The sequence below is a fragment of the Oculina patagonica genome, chromosome 12 (genome assembly GCF_052425735.1).
Source record: "Oculina patagonica isolate OP01 chromosome 12, crgOcupat, whole genome shotgun sequence".
Classification (NCBI taxonomy): domain Eukaryota; kingdom Metazoa; phylum Cnidaria; class Anthozoa; order Scleractinia; family Oculinidae; genus Oculina; species Oculina patagonica.
The window spans coordinates 17,809,004-17,830,124 of record NC_135769.1 but is presented as its reverse complement, the minus strand read 5'-3'; the positions used below and the strand labels follow the sequence as shown (position 1 = coordinate 17,830,124).

The following is a 21,121-nucleotide window of genomic DNA, read 5'->3' as shown; positions in this document are numbered from 1 at the left end:
TTGGCGTTCTACTTCGTAGTCGGAATACTTTTTTTTCTTAGCAGTTTTTTCTACCTCTAGGTTTTTTTGAATGGAAAAATTCTAAAGCGCTATGACTATATGCAAATTGTTGCAGAAAAGCCGACAAAAATCAACATAAAAGCCAGCGTTGAATAGAAACGCGAATAAACAAACAATTTACAGGAGTACCCAACGAGAAAATTTTCAAAATCGATTGGTCGTTGCCGGAAACGATTACTGGACACCCAATAAGTTATTAACGGTTAATAATTAACCACCGTGGGAAAATAATATCCGCTCTTCAGTGCCAGCTAGCAGTAGATACCTAATTCGAGTTGCCAGCCAGGATCACTTTTAAATATTTTTTTTTCCCAGCCAGAGAACTTATTCGAAGCAGGTTTTCCCAGCGAATTTTAACTAATTCTGATTGCCAGCCAGTATCAATTTCAAATATTTTTTTCCCAGCCAGCGCACTTATGCAAAGCAGGTTTTTCCTGAATCCCATTTTTGCCAGCCATGAAAATTGTATTAAAATAGTTTCCCACTTTATTAAATAGCATCAAAGACACAAGTTTACCTTACTGTTTTGATGAAAATTTTGTATACATTTTACTAACCTTACGAAGACAACAGACTCTCCAGTGAAGGGCAGTATAATCAGGAAAGTATCCTGTATCCTTGCAATTACTTTAAATGAAATGTCGCTGAACGTATTTCATGCTGAGATAAATAGCCATCAGTGGCCAAACCTCAGTATTCTGCTCAGCTTTTAATGGTAAATTCAATTTCATTGTATGCTGTATGTTTTTTTAAATGTAAGAATATCTGAAATAAAGCGCGCATTCTTTTGGGGTTATTCTGTCTACTCCTGGTAGCGGGAAACAAGTAAACAAAAATATCAAAATTAAGCGCACCTCCATGTTAAGTGGGAACTTACCTCCAACAATATCACAAGCAATATCACACGTATTGACAACTCGCCCGGAACAATCTGAAAAAAAGGAGTAAATGAACAAATTGATCAATGAAATGGCGCATGTACGATTGAAAACACGTAAATAAAACTTAAAAAAGCAAACGCACCTCCACATAAAAAGTAATTTTCTTCTTACAATGTCACAAGTATCCACAACTCGCTCCAAAACAATCTGAAAAATAGAATGAATAAACGCATTAAGGAATAAACAATGGAATGTATGAGAGAACGAATGAACGAATGAAAACACGAACGATTGAAAGGTCTGACGGAAGGATGAACGATTGATGTATGATCAAGTCACATTCCAGAAGACTACCACAAACTTCATACAAAAATAATTGCAAAGTTTCGCAGCAAAGGTCAAGTCTTGTCAGTCGACAATCGCCGCAAAAGTTTCACAAACTTAATTGCAAAATTCGCAGCAAAGGTCAAGTCGTGTCAGTAGACAATCGCCGCAAAAGTTTCACAAACTTAATTGCAAAATTCGCAGAAAAGGTCAAGTCTTGTCAGTCGATAATCGCCGCAAAAGTTTCACAAACTTAATTGCAAAATTCGCAGAAAAGGTCAAGTCTTGTCAGTCGATAATCGACGCAAAAGTTTCACAAACTTAATTGCAAAATTCGCAGAAAAGGTCAAGTCTTGTCAGTCGATAATCGACGCAAAAGTTTCACAAAAGATAATAGCAAAGTTTGGCAGTCAAGGCCATGTCCTGTCAGAAGACAATAAACGTGAAAGTTTCACAAACTTAATTGCAAAGTTTCGCAGCAAAGGTCAAGTCTTGTCAGTCGACAATCGCCGCAAAAGTTTCACAAACTTAATTGCAAAATTCGCAGAAAAGGTCAAGTCGTGTAAGTAGACAATCGCCGCAAAAGTTTCACAAACTTAATTGCAAAATTCGCAGCAAAGGTCTAGTCTTGTCAGTAGACAATCGCCGCAAAAGTTTCACAAACTTAATTGCAAATTTCGCAGCAAAGGTCTAGTCTTGTCAGTAGACAATCGCCGCAAAAGTTTCACAAACTTAATTGCAAAATTCGCAGAAAAGGTCAAGTCTTGTCAGTCGATAATCGCCGCAAAAGTTTCACAAAGGATAATAGCAAAGTTTGGCAGCCAAGGCCATGTCCTGTCAGAACACAATAAACGTGAAAGTTTCACAAACTTAATTGCAAAGTTTCGCAGCAAAGGTCAAGTCTTGTCAGTCGACAATCGCCGCAAAAGTTTCACAAACTTAATTGCAAAATTCGCAGAAAAGGTCAAGTCGTGTCAGTGGACAATCGCCGCAAAAGTTTCACAAACTTAATTGCAAAATTGGCCGCAAAGGTCAAGTCGTGTAAGTAGACAATCGCCGCAAAAGTTTCACAAACTTAATTGCAAAATTCGCAGCAAAGGTCAAGTCTTGTCAGTAGACAATCGCCGCAAAAGTTTCACAAACTTAATTGCAAAATTCGCAGAAAAGGTCAAGTCTTGTCAGTCGATAATCGCCGCAAAAGTTTCACAAACTTAATTGCAAAATTCGCAGAAAAGGTCAAGTCTTGTCAGTCGATAATCGCCGCAAAAGTTTCACAAACTTAATTGCAAATTTCGCAGAAAAGGTCAAGTCGTGTCAGTGGACAATCGCCGCAAAAGTTTCACAAACTTAATTGCAAAATTCGCAGAAAAGGTCAAGTCTTGTCAGTAGACAATCGCCGCAAAAGTTTCACAAACTTAATTGCAAAATTCGCAGCAAAGGTCAAGTCGTGTCAGTAGAAGCCAAGTTATAAAAGTTTGACAGTAAAAGTCAGGTCTGTTCAGAAGACTAACACCGCAGTAAATTAAAGCAGAAAGGTCTGCCTTGTTTTGGTAGCCAACTACCGCGGCCCCTCTTTAATGTTAAGCTTATTTTTCACCGTTGCACGATACGTGGATAATTTGTGTCATCAGTCGTTTGGTTCTCTTCAACCACCGTGACTCAATCTTGGATTGAGAGAAATCTGTATAAAATGCAACAGACAGCAGATATATACATGTTTGAAAGTAATATTTAGTCAAATTCAAAGCGAAACGTTAAGCATCAGTCAATTCCAGCTGTGCCCGTCCCCTCGGGCACAGGGCTTTTACTCACGTTTCGGGAGTATGGCATTTTCAATTCTATCGTTGCCAGTGGGTCGGAAATTTGACAATCCCGGGATGACACCGGGACATTTGACACCATTGCCATTTTGGTCTAGCACGTGGCAGAAAACGGAAATGTGATTTTTGTTTTGATTTCGTCAATGCGCTGTACACACACTTCGTGGACGATCCCGGGTCTGGGACAAGCCTGGGCATTTGATCAAGAAATTCGTCTCCACCCGGGAATTTGTCAAGCTAAAACCGGGAGATTGGCCCGGGATGGGGATGGGCACTGCTGGAAAACATTGCTGTAACAGTACATTTGAGAGTGCAAGGTGATTTAGCAATAAATGGAACACACAACACGTGAAACTACCGCAGTATTTCCTACAATATGTACGGAAAGAGGGAACGCTAAATTGTCAAGAAATATTTGTTGTGTCGCAAAGAGAGGTGTTTTTGTCCAAGTGCAGATGTTTTTAAAGTAGCTTTAAAGGTTTTCTTTATCAGCCATTTTGATATATTAACAAAACTCATCTCATCAGGATAACACTCAAATTTCGCCGGAATATTCGCTTAAGGTTACCGTATACCTTCAAGGGGTGTTTTTTTTTTTTTTCAAGCCAAATCATTGATAACTAGTTTATCGTCATTTTCCAAAAGTAAAAAAATAAATTTAAAAACTTGAAACGCACGCAAGTTTTTACATAAACGTACCTTATCAATACAAATGTACAAGTCAAAACGTGTCAACCGTAGAGTTGTTCGTGATGTTTTTCGCGGCGATCTCATCTCGCATTTCAAGTCGCTTTTATTCTGTTGTTTACAATTTCATCACAATGATTAATGAAGAATCTTAGATTTTGTCGGTCAAAAATATTAACCCAACACATTATTTGACAAAAACATTTGATCCTTTTGTCAGGGATTTATAAGGCAGCGACAACCCCACGACTTTTAAAAACGCTTGTTGTGACGAATTTGATAGCCTGCGAACAATGCATTTCGCAGGAGAGTTTCACGTTCCCTGCACTCCTGGCGGCACACTAAGCGCTCGTTTGCTGAGGAATTTATAGCGAATTAAATTGCCTGTATTTGGCGTAAAATCTGCTTCTCATCCTATTTTTTTCCTCTGCTTCCAAGACTTATTTTCTTTCCATGTCCCACTGACAAACAAGCGACTACGAAGCGCGAAATGTTTTCCTGTCCAGAACGCCCCTTGGGACTCATTTGGAATCTCCTGGTTTTCACGAGCGATTTTTCAGGTCGCTAAGCGAGTCATAACCGGAAATCTCGTGAAAACAGTTACTTTTCCGACTCGCTTAAAGTTAAGCGAGTCGGCAAACTTCAATGCAATTCTCATTAAATTTAAGCCACCAAATCAGGTAGCTTAAGCGAGTCGGTAATTAATTCCCGCCAATGAGAAGCAACTTGCGGTCATTCATCTGACAAGTCTGTCAAATCGGAAATAGAACACGCGTGATTTCTATGCCTACTGCGAAACTAATTTGCCATACCAAAAGCAAAGACGAATAGTTTTCCGTTCGTGACTCTTTTGCAAATGACGAAAGAGCAAAGCATGGAAAGCGAGTTTCCTTCTTTCAACATTGAAATGCAAAGCATTAAGCTCACTTAAGTCTCCATTCGTTATCCCTTCAGTGACGAATGATCATTTTTTGCAAAGCGGAAAGCCGTACGCGCGCGGAGATCATAATTTTTTCCTGCAAAATCAACTGTGGCTTCCACAACCAGCACAACCAGGACTAATCGCATAAACTCAGTTATAAAAAGAAGAAAAGACATACATGCGAGCTCCGTTTGCATATCCCGCCATTATTCAAAAAGCGTTATTCGAGCGTGTGCTCTCTCAAATTATTTTAAAAATGAAATATAATCTTACTCGTGAAAACACCAATAATTTTTAAGTCGCTTAACGAAGTCTGTAAACAAAACACCTTGAGGAATGTTAAGCGAGACAATCGTGCTCGTGAAAACACAGCCAATGTATGGCGCAGCAAAGGCGTGAAATATTCCTAAACCTTTAGAAGCGAGAAAAAAAAAAGCGTTTTTATGCGAGTGTCTCCTCTTTAAATGAATTTATAGGGTACTTGTACTGTTTGCCACGAAATTTGGTCCAAAGATTCATAAGACATTTAGCAAAAGAACCGTGTGAGAGATTTCTATTTTTCGAAATACAGTCAACTCTCGTTATAGCGGACACGCCCGGGACTTCGTTTCGTGTCCGTAATAGCGAGAGTCCGTAATAGCGGGGTGAGAGGAAAAAAATGGCATTAACATAGGCTCAATAGTATGGGTTATGACGAGCTTATCAACAGTCGTGAAACAACTCAGTAGTCGTTAGGTATGGAGAATGACAATGGTCGAGGGTTTGAGGGTTTGATCTCTCCAAAGGAGTCGTCTGGAAGAAAAGGGCGCAAGCTGAAGTGAAAAAGCAAAGTCTGGTGTACAGCTACTGAAGCAATTGATGCAAAAATAATTATTGCAGAAGACTTCTGAAGTGTGTTTCGACAAATAGTATTCAACACACTGCAATTTTATGTGATAATGTTATGTGAGAAGTTCATGGTGTCCGCTTTATCGAGAGTCAAAACAATAAAATTGTTCTTTTGGTACCACGAAAGTGTCCGTAATTCCGTAATAGCGAGAGTCCGTAATAGCGGGAGTCATTTCCAGTCAAACCTCTATAACTTTCGCCGGGGATCTGAATTTTGTCCGTAATATCGAGCGTCCGTAATAGCGGGGTGTCCGCAAGGCGAGAGTTGACTGTAGATTGGCCTTGTACACGTATCGGTAAATTTTTGATAGCCAAAATTGACAGATAAATTGCGAAGCAACCAATTGGAATATCGCTAAAGCCTCACGCGGTTTTGATGATTAACTCCTTGTGACTGATATTATGCAGAAGTTTTGTTATTCGCCCGAAGCGACATAGTACATTGTATTAACTTTGTATTGATCAGTATATAGTTTACGGTGGCTGAGTTTTAATCAGCGCGCTTACAATTTTTTGGTTAAGGACACCCGTAAAGGTATACGGTAACCTTAAGAAATGTAGGTTGTGTTGATTTTTACTAGGCCGATTAACTAGCTGAACAGTTTCTCTAGGTATTTTGTTTAGTAGTTAAACGTGTGAAGTGTTTTCACTGTGAAACTCAAGTCGCTAACTCAAAAGATACAAATTACAAAAGCGCCCAACATTAAAAAAAAGGGGGAGTCGAAGCACTTTTAATGACTTTTCTTGCTATATTTATGCGAAGGAGATGGACTTTCTTGTATAGGATGCAGTAAATATCTCTACAAATGAGAAGTATGCGACGAAATGATCTTGATCCAGCAGCAAAATAACATCGAACAATCCTCTCCAGAAGCGCAAGACACAGGCGCCGTGAACGGAGCTGGTGGAATTGTAGCCTGCGTTGCAGCCGGACATGCCACAGAATCCTCGATATACCGGCGGTTAAGACTGAATTTTAAATTGGAATAAACGGGGAGAATTTTTTTAACTTGTTTGCCATTTATAAAATTAACATAACCATGGGGAGAGCGTCTGGCAAATAATATTACCAGATTGTTTGGCGGCAATCTGTCACTACACGCAATGTGCGACGTAGTATAACTCTGCGTGAATTTGGCGAGAAAACCCTTGTTTTTCCTTGTGGAAACAGTCTGCATTTTTAACTCGCTTAACAATAAAAAAAGTGTATTCACTGTATTTCCGGACTTTTCCGACGTTATCTTGGTCAATAAAATCGTCCCAGAAGAAACACAACCGTACAAAAGTAAGTGTGCTGGTCACACATCCATCAGATCCATAGATATTGAAACTTGTATTATTCTGTTGATTATAAATAAAGCCAACGAACTCCCTCGCCGTATCATAGTTTGTTTAAGCCTACTACAAAATGTTTCAACCGAACGTTATTTTAAAAACTCATTAGAGAGTCAAGACAGGGCGGCCAAATATACTAAAACTCACTAGTGATGGTGGTCTTACGCCGAGTTTCACTGAAATGCTACAACCGATAAAAAAAAATTGAACGTAAAGAAATTTACTTGAAAATACTCAAGCCAAAACAGGAACGTGGTGAGGTCGAGGTGCGAACTGTTATGTAAGCCATTTCTCGCACCAATACCTTTTGTTTCAGTTGTTTCCGATAAAGTTGAAATGCAGTTTTGGTGCCACAAAGAACTTGAACAATATGAATAAAACTCTCAGCAAAATGTGGTTATTTTTAAATTTTCCAGCTTATCCAGTTCTGAGGTGATCTTAGCCGTTGGGGAATTATGGCCTTTTCACGCGCCATCCCAGGCGAGAATTGGACCAAACAGAGGCGATCACGTTTCACGTTTAATAACAAAACAAATTCACGTAAAAATATTTTCAAATTCTCAAACATGCTCAGACTGTTTAGGAATTGGCGTTTTAAGTAAAGAATACGAACAAAGGATTATTTGATACTTAAATGATCTTTCCAGATCAAAGAGTCCCAAAGAGTTGTCGTCACAAAAGTTATATTTATCTGTTCAAAACAGGCCGCTCTATGGGTCGTGACTGTTTACTTGTACGACCCTGAAACCAAATGGTGAATTTGCAAGCGCAATATAAACACAAAGCAAAGTGCTTCGCGAACCAACATACCATTAAAAATTTGCGTTCACGTGCGCAAAAAATATCTTCAATTTGTGGATCTCGAATCAAAAAACGGGAAGGTAAAAAGTGCCAGTGAAAATTTTGAAAATCTGCAATACGCCCAAGAGAGGTTTCTAGAGGATATGGCATGGCCGCGGGGATGTACGAAAATTCTCTTCAAGTTAAAATATTTATATCTTTCATGAACAAGCAAATTAATTCTTAACAGTTTTATTTTCTGGTACTTTCACACGGTATGTACATAGGACGCGACTGGAGCATGTAACACATTTGGTATGCTACTAGAAGGTGCTAATATTTCATCCTTGCTGTAACCTTGAGATTAATTGGTTTTAAATGTTCAGAGGATGGACGTCTGCACTGGAAGTTCGGTATGGTTTACCAGACGAACATTTGTCAGGAAAAGAGACTTTTGTAACAATTAGTGGATTTACCATAACAAAAAATTAAGCAGTTCAGCTCAGCATGACTAATATACAAATAACACAACAACAGGCCGGCAGGATTGCGTCCTTGTAGCTTGCTATCGTCAATGACAAATGACATATCTCCAGTTTTTCCGCAGTGATTTCGGTGGATATTACATTGATTACAGTGGCAGTGAAATGCTTTATAAAGAGAATTAAACGCCACCGAAACTATTCTCTTTATCTTTTTTAAATGTTAAACGGAAAAAGAAAACTTAATGCAATGACCAAAACCGCCGCGTCACACAACGCTCTCTTCTATGGCATTTTTAGTTCCCGCGGTTCACAGCTCCACTCGTTGGGATGCAGAGATCAAAGTGCAACAAAGTAATAGTGAAGTTTAAACTCATGTCACGAATTTAACAGATTAAAAAACTATAATTACAACAGGTATCAAGCAAGAAATCTGGGCAATCCGTACTGTCACGTTTTTGTCGAGTTTCTGTAATCATGTGTCAACAGTAAAAGGTACAAAAACTTGCTTTGCGTTTCACACTCACTTGTCCCCGCTGTCAGAAAGAAATGTTTTACGTCAAAATTGAAAACAAAAGGTTTTCAGTTCGGATAGAACCGCCGCGACTTTCGCTTTTGTTTTTTTGTCAAGCGCTTCGGTATTCAAGGATCTTCAAGTTTGCTAAAATTTCTATAATTTTATAATCTTCTGCGTGTTCCCTTAGATATTTTCTATCTGAACGATCACTGTGTGACGATACCACTTCAATTTCTTAGATCATAGAATGTTCCTGCATCTTAAATGAACTAGATGGCCCTGGAACGAAAAATGTTTCATGGCCAGATTATGCAAGCAAAGCTCGTGACTATTCAGAGTTTTAAGAAGTGTCAGCAAGACCAAAATAGATCGTTTTGATTGGCTAGATGTGTGTCATTCAATCGACATATATTCCAGACGTCAAAACATCTTTGAAAGTCAAATAACCCAGTGAAAGTACAATGTGCTAACGGCACAGAAAAAAAAACTAGGCTAAAAAGTTAATAGATACACACAGAGAAAAACGCTTTGCTGGTATAAATGTCAGCTTCCCTTGAAAGCTCGATTAAACAGTGCAACTTCTACCGTTCATTCTGGCGTATTAAATATACAAAACACCAGCGCTACCTCCGACATTGACCCGCGAGTTGTTTCCGGTTTGCATTCTGTTCAAAAAAAACTTCAAATTTCCCTTTTTATCGTCTGGTTAAGAATTTATAGAGTAGATCAAATAAGATTAAGATGCAACTAGTGAGTTACTTGAACAAAACTAAACACGGGCAATCGGTTACGGGCGAATAAAAACTGAAGGCAGAAGTCAAAACATGGTCACTTTTCCTGTTGTGAAAACGACGGGGCAGTGCGTTAAAACATATTCACTCCCATGCTTGATCTCAAATAGGTTTCTTTCAAAATTTAAGTTTCAGAAACATTCATTTTATGTTTAAAGAACAAAAGAGGGCCACATAACTAACAATAGAGAGTACCAAAATCAAATGCTTCGAGTTGGAAACGTCTACATGTCAGTGGTTGTAGGCAGTTGCGAGAAGCATTGGTCTCACAGCAGTTTCTTCAAGGGGTTTCTTTGGACATGTACCGTGAAGACTGTTGTTGGCCATTTTTAAGTTTAAATAAAAACTTAAAACTCATTTTTTCAAATAAAGAAACGTTTTTCGGATTTTGCGACTACAAGAGGTATGGTATGTATTCGTTTATTCAAAGTCGGTCAGCAGACACAAGCCGCCATCCGATTTGATATCGCCACATCGCAGACTTTGCGCCAGTAATAATTTGAGTGAATCAATAAGAGCTGGACAGCAAGAGTTTAGCGAAAATACCACCAATATTAGTTGCCGTAATAAATTGAAAATACCGTGTACCTAAAACCAAAGTTTAAGATACTCATATACAGCTGAAAAATAATAATACCTGATGGAATAAGGCGCACTACTAAAATGTCTGGCAATAATAAACTTTCAACAATGACCAATTTGGCAGGAGGCTGTCACGATGCTGTATGTGATTGGTTGCGGTCTCTTTGAAAACGAATGGTGTCGTAATCCTCAATTCTGTTGAGATCTCCGGTCAAAATTATTTCTCGAATCAATAAATTGAGTTGATATTCGCAGAAAACTTAACGCATTACCAAAACGTATCGATCAAATACGAAAAAGATGCAAGTAATTACTTAAACAAAGCTAAATAGCTAAATAGCTAATCGCTTACTCGAGACGTTGTCCCCTGGACACTATGGCCTTTGGAAAAACGCCAGTGCAAAACAGAAATAACCGGGTTCATTAGCTTTCATTAAACATATACATTGTCTCATGCTTGATCTCAAAAACGTTTTGTTTTATGTTAAGACAAAAACGAGGACTAACAACAATGGATTACCACAAGGAAACGTTTTAAGTTGAGAATGGCTTCAAGCCAGTGGGCATGCAGTTGCGAGAAAAATTTCGCCGAGCATTATTTTCACAGCAGTTACTTAAAGCGAATTCTTTAGTTGACACTGGTTGACACGTAACATGAAAACTGTTGTTGCCCCATAAGTATGTTTAAATAAAATCTTAAAAGAAACATATATCGAATTATCGTCTTTACAGTTTTTAGAGCAAAATTATCAACTACAAGAGGTATTCCATCTACAGTCGGCCAGACACAAGCCGCTATCGCCGCTTCGCGGCCAGTAATTAGAGTAATAGTTTGAGTGAATCAATAAGATCTGGACAGCAAGAGTTCAGAGAAAATAACATAAACACTGCATAAATATTAGTTGCTGGGATAAATTGAGAATAGAGTGTTCAGCCTTCAAAGAACTTTTCGATTTCGATTTACTGAAACTCTTATCTTTGTCTATTTAATCGGCGTATGATACGCAGGCAACACCAGCGCTGTTGCCTACGAAGCTGGCGGTTTAGCGGGCGCGAAATGAAAAACTCGGGCAGTTACCAGAAGGATTTCGCCACACATTGGTTTCAAAAACAATTCAAGCAGTTTATTTTGACAAATACCATGAAAACTCTGAGCCCGTTTTAAAAAAATTCTGTCAAACGCCTAATTTTTACAGTTGTGTTGTGCTAGAAAGTAGTAAAACTTCATATTCAGTGAATTTAAACACGCTGTGCCAGTGTTCGAATGAAACACATCAGAGAAAGGCGTAGCCTGCGTTGCAGCCGGACGTGTCACAAATCCTCGATTTACCGGGGTTTAGTTCGTCTGCTACGCAAATAAGAAAGGCGGTTCACTAAGAAAATTGTAAATACAGTCTACTTAAAAGCAGGCGAACAGAGGTGTCAGTGTTAAACCTTGTACAGCTCTATATGAAAGATGCAAGCGCAAAATAAATCAATGTGGGAAATTAAGTCCAACATCCTCGTTGTAAATTACAGGAAACGAGCAAGAACAAAAGCTAGTTGATGACCAACAATTCCTGGACGTATAACGTGAACTGGCCATAGTTAATTGAAGAGATAAATCAGAGTTCAAATGAAGTTTTTATGTACCGCTCTGGACATAAAATTTGCAACGGCAAATAATACCTTTCGAGTGTATCAAAGCTACCAAAGTTATAAGATTAAATAATAACTAAAAGTAGTCTACCTGACTGCCATTATTCTCAGGCTAATATAGCTTGAGCAATGCCGGTAAATTCGCATTATTATACTGAAATATAAAGATAGTAAAATCTTACCTCGAAACGAGTCCAAAGTTAACCAGAACGCGAGTGTACACGAAACCAAATCTACCAGAAACAGTCAAAGGCAACAATATAAGTAACTGCAAGCTCTCAGGCTTTATAAATCAATGAAGCGGAAATGCACATCAAAAAAAACAAACTTACCAAAAGTTAAACTACTCAACGTTACTATTGTGAAAACGTGCCGCCCAAAACGGTCCAACAGTCGAACGCACAATGTGGCCTATAAACCTTGTGAGTGCTGTGAATGTCGATGTCCACTGCATGCCAGGGGAGCTGAGGTTTCACATTACCCCAGCTGTCTGTTAACACTCTCTACTGACGCTTTTGCGTTACACACCTATAGCAGAACTTGCTTTTCAGAGAAGCATTGCGTGACGACAAAAGTGATAACAAACACTGTCTTGAGGGCCTGGACATAATGTAGCCAGAACGGTCATATGATTGTCCCGCTAGCCATCGTCATGATCAAGTTAAAAATTGCCAGCTAGGATTCGGTAATTAGTAATTCCCAGCCAGGTTTCCTTCAATGAGTCCACTGCCAGCAAAATTCAATTCGAAATTTAAAACTTGCCAGCCAGTCAATTCGAAATTTAAAATTTGCCAGCCAGCGTAAGATTAGGCTGAAGAGCGGATATTTTGTGGAACGGATCGGTTGGGCTCTCCTGAATTTATCAAACCCTCCTCTTGCTTTAAAAATTGTAAGCAATTTTCCGAGCATATCAGCTGGCCAATGTATTTACAAAAACATATTGGGCCATTAAGAGCACAGGTTTCCTACGGTCAAACATATGTCGGTAAGAGTCCTTAAATGGATTTCGCTCATACTCTTGCCATGGGTAGGTCTCAATATGAAATAAATCACAGTATACTTTGTTTGGCTAAATATCGATTTGTTTTCGAGAAAATCGATAATTCTAAAATCCAGCAAAATTGACTCTTTCGGAGCTCAAAATTTATGCCGAGTTTGTTAGCTTCGCGTCGAAAAATTAAGCACTCTGGAAGAAAAATACCTATTTAATATCGAAGAATAACATCAAATTAGTACGTCGAAAGCAATTTCTGCTCTTGAAGTCCTTTTATCTACAAAATATAATTAAGTTTATTCGACACACTTTTGATTTAATTCAAAATAGGTCAAACTTATCGCTTTATTTAAGTATGAGCGAAGCGAAATAAATGGCCGAAAATTTGGTACTAGACAGATAAATGATTGTTCTTTTCGATACTAAAAGGATTTCCTAGGGAAATGATTTAGTGCGATGCTTTCAGATCTCAAAGTTGCTTAAAATTCGTTAATTTAACCGACCGTGACATTGTTGATCTTATCAACATTATGTAAACAATCCACGCAAAGGTTAATTTTCCCCATGTAAACTTCAACTGAGTAAAATAAAAACATAGACTTGCTTACCGTGGTGTTCGCTGATACATTGTAAATCCTGTTTTCCTCATTTACGACAAAACCTAAGCCCTCGGCGAAGCTGTTATCCTATTTTCTTGACGCGCCATTTGTAACTGATTTCCACGTCTTGAAGTGACAGTTCTTTTCCATGCATTCTTGAAAACAGTCCAGTCTTAACTGATCAGTGTAAACAGGAATACGAAGTACTTTGCTTTAAATCAACTTAAAGCTTAGCAGCAGTGGTAGATAAATCGATACGACCGGCGAATCTTCGTTTCGAAAACCGCCATTTGAGATTTGTCGGCCCAGTTGTCCTGCGGTATGCAGATAATTAATTCACACTTGAGTAACTTCCGGCACATGAAATCGACAACCACCGTGACCAGATAGCACCTAACCTGCGATCAGGCTTACCCCTCCACCGCGAGAAAAATAACACCTGATCGCAGGTTAGATAGCACCCTCCTTTTCGAAATATTGGTCGAGGCACTATTTTTATCATTTTAACATAAGCTCTCAGTGAAAAACTTTTAAGCTGAACTTGCAATAAAGTTTCACTTCAGTTAGCCACCGTTCGGGAGAGTTGTTAAATGGTTGCATGCATTCCGGGTAGAAAGTTCTTCTGTTGCGTTGCTTCGCTTTGTTTCATATTTTTTATCCAGTTCTTACCCTTGTTCAAATTCTTGCCCCTTCTTCAGTGGAAAATTTGAAACGACGTTAAAATCCGAACTGAGTTGTAAATAGTGTGAAATAATAAAAAATCTAATCTAAAAAATCTAAATCTAGTTGGAGCCGGTCCCGAAGGTACCCGTTTCAGAGAGAGTTGGCTGTACACAAAACCTTAGATGGCGTCGTTGGATCCGTCTCCCGTGAATGTCAGTTAAAAATATATATTCTGTGTAGTCTAGCCTGTAAACAAGCTCTCCTTCTTTCTCCTGTGGAGGATTGGGCGAAATAAAAACGGGAATGAAAGGTGGGGAAGGGGTGGGGAAAAAAGGGACCATATATCATGTCAGGAGCCCATCAAAGCTCCTGATCATGTATATGCAGTTGTAATACCAGTCACGGTAAACAATTTATAATAAAACGCTGAACATTTAACTGTTTACGCCAAGGTGTATATTGGTGTAAAAATAAAGGAAAGGGTGCTTTTCACTTCATTAGATTAAAGCTAGGTGAAGAAAAGTACACGTAATCAGAAGTTTGTTATGGACTTCTGACGTGATGCCATTTTTTGTATTTATTTCTGCAAAGTACAACAAAGCATTTATACCAAAGTAGCATTATTTAAAAAAAAAAAATGAGCATAATTACAGTTGAGCATTATATCGGACAAAAAACAAGCATTGTTAGAAGCATAACATTCCCTTTTTACCAGCGTAATTGGAAGGGCCTCTGGTATTCAGTTAGAAAGAACTTGCATTCAAAAGATACCGCGTTCTAGAAACAAGTCACCCCGTTTTGGCTGCTGATATTTTGGAACTTTTGTGTGTTCAAAATACCATATCTCGTTCTAGATATCGTCTGATATTGAAAATCCCGTTCTAGATCGGGAACCCAAAGCCACGACCTCATTGGACGGCACAGAGCCGTTTTGGGGGAATACCCCAGCTTCGACAACTCCTTCCTAATAAAGTTCGCCTATTGAATTGAGAATTATGGTGATTATTAAGTTATTACTTTATATCTCTTGTTGTTTGGAAACTTGAGTCGTATTATAATTAAACGTCTTATTTACGAAGGAATAGACTGCGGATAATATTTGAAACTTAAACCGTTTTTCACCTAATAGCTTCCAAATCAACTCAAAAACACACCGGAAAACAGGTTTAAAAACAAAATATTTATATAATGACTATGATATTTTTAATACATTTGGGTCCCCTGACGGCGAGGCGCTTTTCTCTCCCCCGCAAGCTCTGGCGGGGGGCACCTTCCCTTGTTTACGCCGGACCCCAACAGAATATATATATGGTCATATTTTTTAACATTCACGGAAGACGGATCCAACGATAACATCTTAGATTTTGCTTTCACCTGTTTTGCCTTGACCTAATCAAGAACTTGGACAAAGGCAAGAACAAAAAAAAACTATAAAGCGAAGCAACGCAACAGAAGAACCTTAGACCCGGGAGTTAAAAGCGCTGTCATGCAACTATTTAATTACATGTTCAGCCCAAAAGTTTTTCATTTAGAGCTTATATTAATATAGCAATAGTATGGTGCCTCAACCAATACTATACCAAAACGCAGGGTGCTATCTGGTCACGGCGGTTGTCGATTTCATGTGCCGGAAGTTACGCAAATGTGAAATACATTATTTGCACACCGCAGGGCCGACAAAATTCAAATAGCAGTTTTCGAAAAGAAGATTTGCCGGCCGAATCGATTTATCAACCACTGCTGCTGTCTGGAACGTTTCGGTCCGATTTTCGGATAGGATATGTCTTCTGTTTACACGGGGCCGTTCTGGAACCGGTGCGGGACGGAACCAAAACTAGACCTGCTATTTTGCAGGTCAAGTTATGGAACCGTTCCGGACCGGTTCCAGAACCGTCCTGTGTAAACACATGGATCGGTGCCAAACGCTTCCGTGTAAACAGAGGCCGATCCGGTCCGGTCCAGTTCGGAACGGCTCCGGTCCGGTCCCGTGTAAACGTAGCCTAGCTGGTTAGAGTATAAAAATGACTGAAAAAACGGCAAGGACAGGACCAACACCAGGTGTCCGTCTTATAGAGATCTTCAATAAGGGAGAGTTGACTCTACAACTGTTTTGCCTTAGCCTAATCAAGAATTTGAACAAGGGTAAGAACTGGATAAAAATATGCAGCAAAGCGAAGCAACGCAACAGAAGAACTTTCGACCCGGAAGTTAAAAGCGCTTTCATGCAACCATTTAACAACTCTCTCGAACGGTGGCTTACTGAAGTGAAACTTAATTACAAGTTCAGCCCAAAAAATTTTCATTGAGAGCTTATGTTAAAATAATAAAAATAATGCCTCAACCAATACACCAAAAAGCAGGGTGCTTTCTGGTCACGGTGGTTGTCGATTTCATGTGCCGGAAGTTACTCAAGTGTGAATTAATTATCTGCATACCGCAGGACAACTGGGCCGACAAATCTCAAATGGCGGTTTTCGAAACGAAGATTCGCCGGTCGTATCGATTTATCTACCACTGCTGCTAAGCTTTAAGTTGATTTAAAGCAAAGTACTTCGTATTCCTGTTTACACTGATCAGTTAAGACTGGACTGTTTTCAAGAATGCATGGAAAAGAACTGTCACTTCAAGACGTGGAAATCAGTTACAAATGGCGCGTCAAGAAAATAGGATAACAGCTTCGCCGAGGGCTTAGGTTTTGTCGTAAATGAGGAAAACAGGATTTACAATGTATCAGCGAACACCACGGTAAGCAAGTCTATGTTTTTATTTTACTCAGTTGAAGTTTACATGGGGAAAATTAACCTTTGCGTGGATTGTTTACATAATGTTGATAAGATCAACAATGTCACGGTCGGTTAAATTAACGAATTTTAAGCAACTTTGAGATCTGAAAGCATCGCACTAAATCGTTTCCCTAGGAAATCCTTTTAGTATCGAAAAGAACAATCATTTATCTGTCTAGTACCAAATTTTCGGCCAATTATTTCGCTTCGCTCATACTTAAATAAAGCGATAAGTTTGACCTATTTTGAATTAAATCAAAAGTGTGTCGAATAAACTTAATTATATTTTGTAAATAAAAGGACTTTAAGAGCAGAAATTGCTTTCGACGTACTAATTTGATGTTATTCTTCGATATTAAATAGGTATTTTTCTTCCAGAGTGCTTTATTTTTCGACGCGAAGCTAACAAACTCGGCATAAATTTTGAGCTCCGAAAGCGTCAATTTTGCTGGATTTTAGAATTATCGATTTTCTCGAAAACAAATCGATATTTAGCCAAACAAAGTATACTGTGATTTATTTCATATAAAGGCCTACCCATGGTAAGAGAATGAGCGAAATCCGTAACAGGGCTCTTGCCAAGAATTTTCATTTTTGTTTGAAATTTGTGCATATGTCCTCTCCCCTCCTCTTGCTTTGTGTGCGTTCCGGCTTCGCTGGCCAATGTTACAACATATGGGCCATTAACGCGTAAGATAGAGTTAATTAATGTTGTTCAGCTTTTTTCATTGAAACTTCGGGTAATTTTTCACCCAGATCAGTGTGGTTTTACTTTACCATTATCGAACCTAACGTCATACGCGTACGACCTATGTGATAGTTACAAAATCGTTTCAGCTAGTACATTGGTTTCTCTGGTTCTGGAAGCACTGTAGAGACCGGTTAAAGGGGTGGGGTGGGATGGTGTGGGGGAGTATAGAAAACGTTTCGCGGAAATAGAACGATCATTTCACCTAGCGACTGAAACGTCTAAATGGATCACATGACGCACGAAAAACTAACTAAAAAACACAGTTTTCGTCGCGCATCTTTTCAGTTCAGGAAATAAATTTACTGAAACTCCCTCGAAATGTAAATACAAGCTCTCGCCCTGTAGAAGACTAGCTTTTCAAAATCAAAATACTGGCCATTAAATTTGTTCTAGTCTATTACCTTGCAAAACTTTTAATAATGGTAAAACTATGCTCACGATTTTTTAGCCCATTGCGTTTCACGCAGGAAAAACCATCATTTCACGTGTCACGCAAAAAATATGCCACTATTTCACGTTCACATAAAATACTCATTGCCATCATCGCCGTCCATGTACGTAGTATAAGGGAATGCTGTCATAATAACCAGTGGAGCCCTCAAACTCTCATTCAAAACCACTTTTAACAACACGACCAATAATACAGTGATGTTTCAGCACTAGACAGCATGGTGTTCGACGAGGCAATAGAAATGGGTTATCAGCTGTCGGGTGTGTCCAAAAGGGCTAATGGACACTAATGCACCAGCAAACCATTTTGTAATTACACTGGCATACTTCCTATTTATTCCCTGAAAAACGGTTGCTTAGTGAGAAGCCCCCAGGGAAAATGCAGACTGATGGCACTCAGTAGCGGATCTAGGGAACCTACAGCTTCCCCACCCTGACCCCTCTCTTATTCCTGAACAATATATGGGCAAAAGGGTTGAAAACCCTGCCTATTGGAACAGAAAATAAATCCTCTTCGCTTCATTGCCCCTTTTTTATGGAGTAAGAAAGACCCCCCCCCCCCCTTTCCCCGTTCCCCACCTCGCTTTTTCCTGAATCAGGTTCGAAATGATCAGTGCTGAGAACGGGACACGCGGAGACATAAACGCAAACTACTCGCGAGACGTGACGTGTGGGTCCCGCAGTTCAGACAATAAACAAATTGATTGGACACAGAGTGATAGTAATGTCTACTTACGAGCCAAACTCTACTGAAGTTCATTCTTTTTTCAAAGGTGGGGGGGGATATTAGCTAAAAGGCTGCGAGGAACTTTAAACCCCTCATATCTGTCTGGGCACACTTGTTCTTTTTAATATCCCGTAAGTTTTTTAATCGCACTGACCCGCTAAAATTTCATCGTTAAATGCAATACCAATAGCGAATGGTTGAAATTTGAATTGTTCCCCACGTTGTTGTCAGAAACAAATGCTTTTTTGTTTTTGTTTTTTCGGCATATTTGCAGCTTTGCGACAACAGAAATACTTAACTGGGAGACGCGCATATAATTTGGATCACAACAAAAGAGCTAAATTCAAGTTGCGCATGTATTATCCAACAGGGTATTTTTTAAGCCCTGGCTAAACGATCAAACATTTTCGTCCAACATCGTGTTTGTCTTTCACAACATGGAGTGGCTAAAAGAGCAAACAATGTTTGATCAAACATTGAACAAAGTGAGCCCACATAACGCTTTGTGCATATTACCGCTGAAGTTATATATGGTGCGACGTCACATAGATTCGGTTTCTGATTGGTTGCTTTTTCCCGCTTGGGCTTGCTATGTTTGTAGAAGTGGCTAAACAGTCAAACATTTGCTCGTGAAGCAAAATGTTGGATGAAAATGTTTGATCTAGATCAAACATGGGAAGCCATTTAAATGCAATGTTGAGAGAAGTGGCTAAACGGACAAACATGCTCTTCCAACATGATGTTGGACGAAAATGTTTGATCGTTTACCCGTGGCTTTATAGTTGTAAAATCCACTTAGGGCTTTTTAGTCTCTACAGAAAAGGCTTTTAGGGGTACCCACTCTCTCTTCCCTTCAAAGAAGAAAAAGGAAAAACACCCGACTCCTCAGTAGCTTCATCGGTTTGTGAGTGTCGTAATACTCAGTACAAACAGTTGAGTTTGGAGTTACAACTATCATTACATACAGTAGTGGAAAAAGTTTAGGCACGGAATTATTTCGCAATCAGTCGTTGATATACAAAATAGTATTGTCGGATTAACAGGGCTCCTATTATTTTTTAAAGCAGAGACTGAGATTTGAAGGATGAGATTTGCATCAGTGTTTTTCTCCGCTATCATCGATTGTGTTTTATCTTGGCGATCGCGCGAATGAGCTACAAATTTTGATGAGAGCGTACATGAGTCGATGACAGTGCGTATAAGTTGAGAGCGATAGTTTGAGTTTCGTCACCTCTCGACGTTTCTATATTCGTTTAATTTGATTCGACCGCAGTGTTTCCTAAAATGCTATAAAATTTACTACTGGCGGTTGTAGCAGCAATTTAACTTAATATTTTAACTTCATAATATCTGTATATGTATTTCTAGCGCACTGTATTAAACAAATCGCAACGGATCCGGAATAGCCTTGTGTTTCGATGTGTTTGTTGCAAGCAAACTAAACACTTTCATCTTTTTACAGTATATATGCAAACATTTACATTTTCTCTCGTTTTGCTTACCTTCTAAGTTGTTGATAAACATGTCTACTGTCAAATACCCCAACACTGTAGTTTTTTAGTCTGTGATTCATCCATTGCGGAGATAATAAGCAATGAGTTAACTTATTTTACAAAAGTTCCAGAAACTGCATTAGAGAAATGTTCAAGTAATGGCGCGACTCGACGCAGGCGGCCATCGATCACGTGACTTTTAAGCAAAAGGCGGGAAATTTTTGACACTCGTGCCCTATTGATATGAGATCATTACGATACTTATGTAAACTCAAGAATTTCAAGTTATTCAATATTGGACACGGTTACTCACCTTCGCTAACTACCACAACAAAGTATTTTTCTGTTGAATACTTGATGTACATGTATTAGAGTTTTGGTTTATAAGACTTAGTTCCAAAAGGAAAGATTTGACTTTGATGGCAGCTTTTTTTTGCTAGCTCTGTACCCGGCTCACTCAAACTTAATACATTAGTGTTCCTTTCTATTTAACTTTCACAAACAATTTTACTTAACAATCCTTTAACAAGAACAGCTTCTTTTTAAGCTTGTTAAAACGGTTTTGTAGTGTGAACGGACCATTAGTCAAGAAATTTAAGATGCTGAATCAAGATATTACAGATAAGAGGTCAGATAACAATCGCGTGGAACATTTTCCAAACAAACAACTTTCTCAGGAAACAGCACACAGTATTTTAATAGAAAACATCGGAAGTACCACGTCTCGTTCCTAATTATGCTTTTCTTTAGCGCTTTGACAAACAGGACAATGTTTGAAAGATTTTTAAGTTTTGTAAGCAAAACATCTATCAGTTACCTCTTCAATACCACACTCGATGCACTCTTGTATTGTAAACACAAGTAGTTTTTTTTTTCTGAGGGACTTGTTCGCTGTCTGATTAACGTCGAAATTGGAGTAATATGAAATATCATTTATATTTTTAGAGAAAAATG

The 21,121-nt window shown here is 38.8% G+C and overlaps 1 protein-coding gene and 1 long non-coding RNA gene across 2 annotated transcripts in view; both read right to left on the bottom strand.

The window, feature by feature from the left end:
* LOC144632475 (uncharacterized) overlaps positions 1-20,325 on the bottom strand; it is a 40,665-nt gene extending 20,340 nt beyond the window's left edge. The window contains exon 1 of the mRNA XM_078491143.1: positions 20,177-20,325. The gene's annotated coding sequence lies outside the window, so the exon portion shown is untranslated. The remainder of the gene's footprint in view (positions 1-20,176) is intronic.
* LOC144632029 (uncharacterized) lies at positions 186-12,480 on the bottom strand. Its single transcript, XR_013566849.1, has 4 exons — positions 12,040-12,480; positions 11,890-11,940; positions 1,084-1,148; positions 186-991 (listed from the first exon to the last, which is right to left on the bottom strand). It is a non-coding gene; the product is annotated as an uncharacterized LOC144632029 (long non-coding RNA).
* Positions 20,326-21,121: the final 796 nt, after the last annotated feature.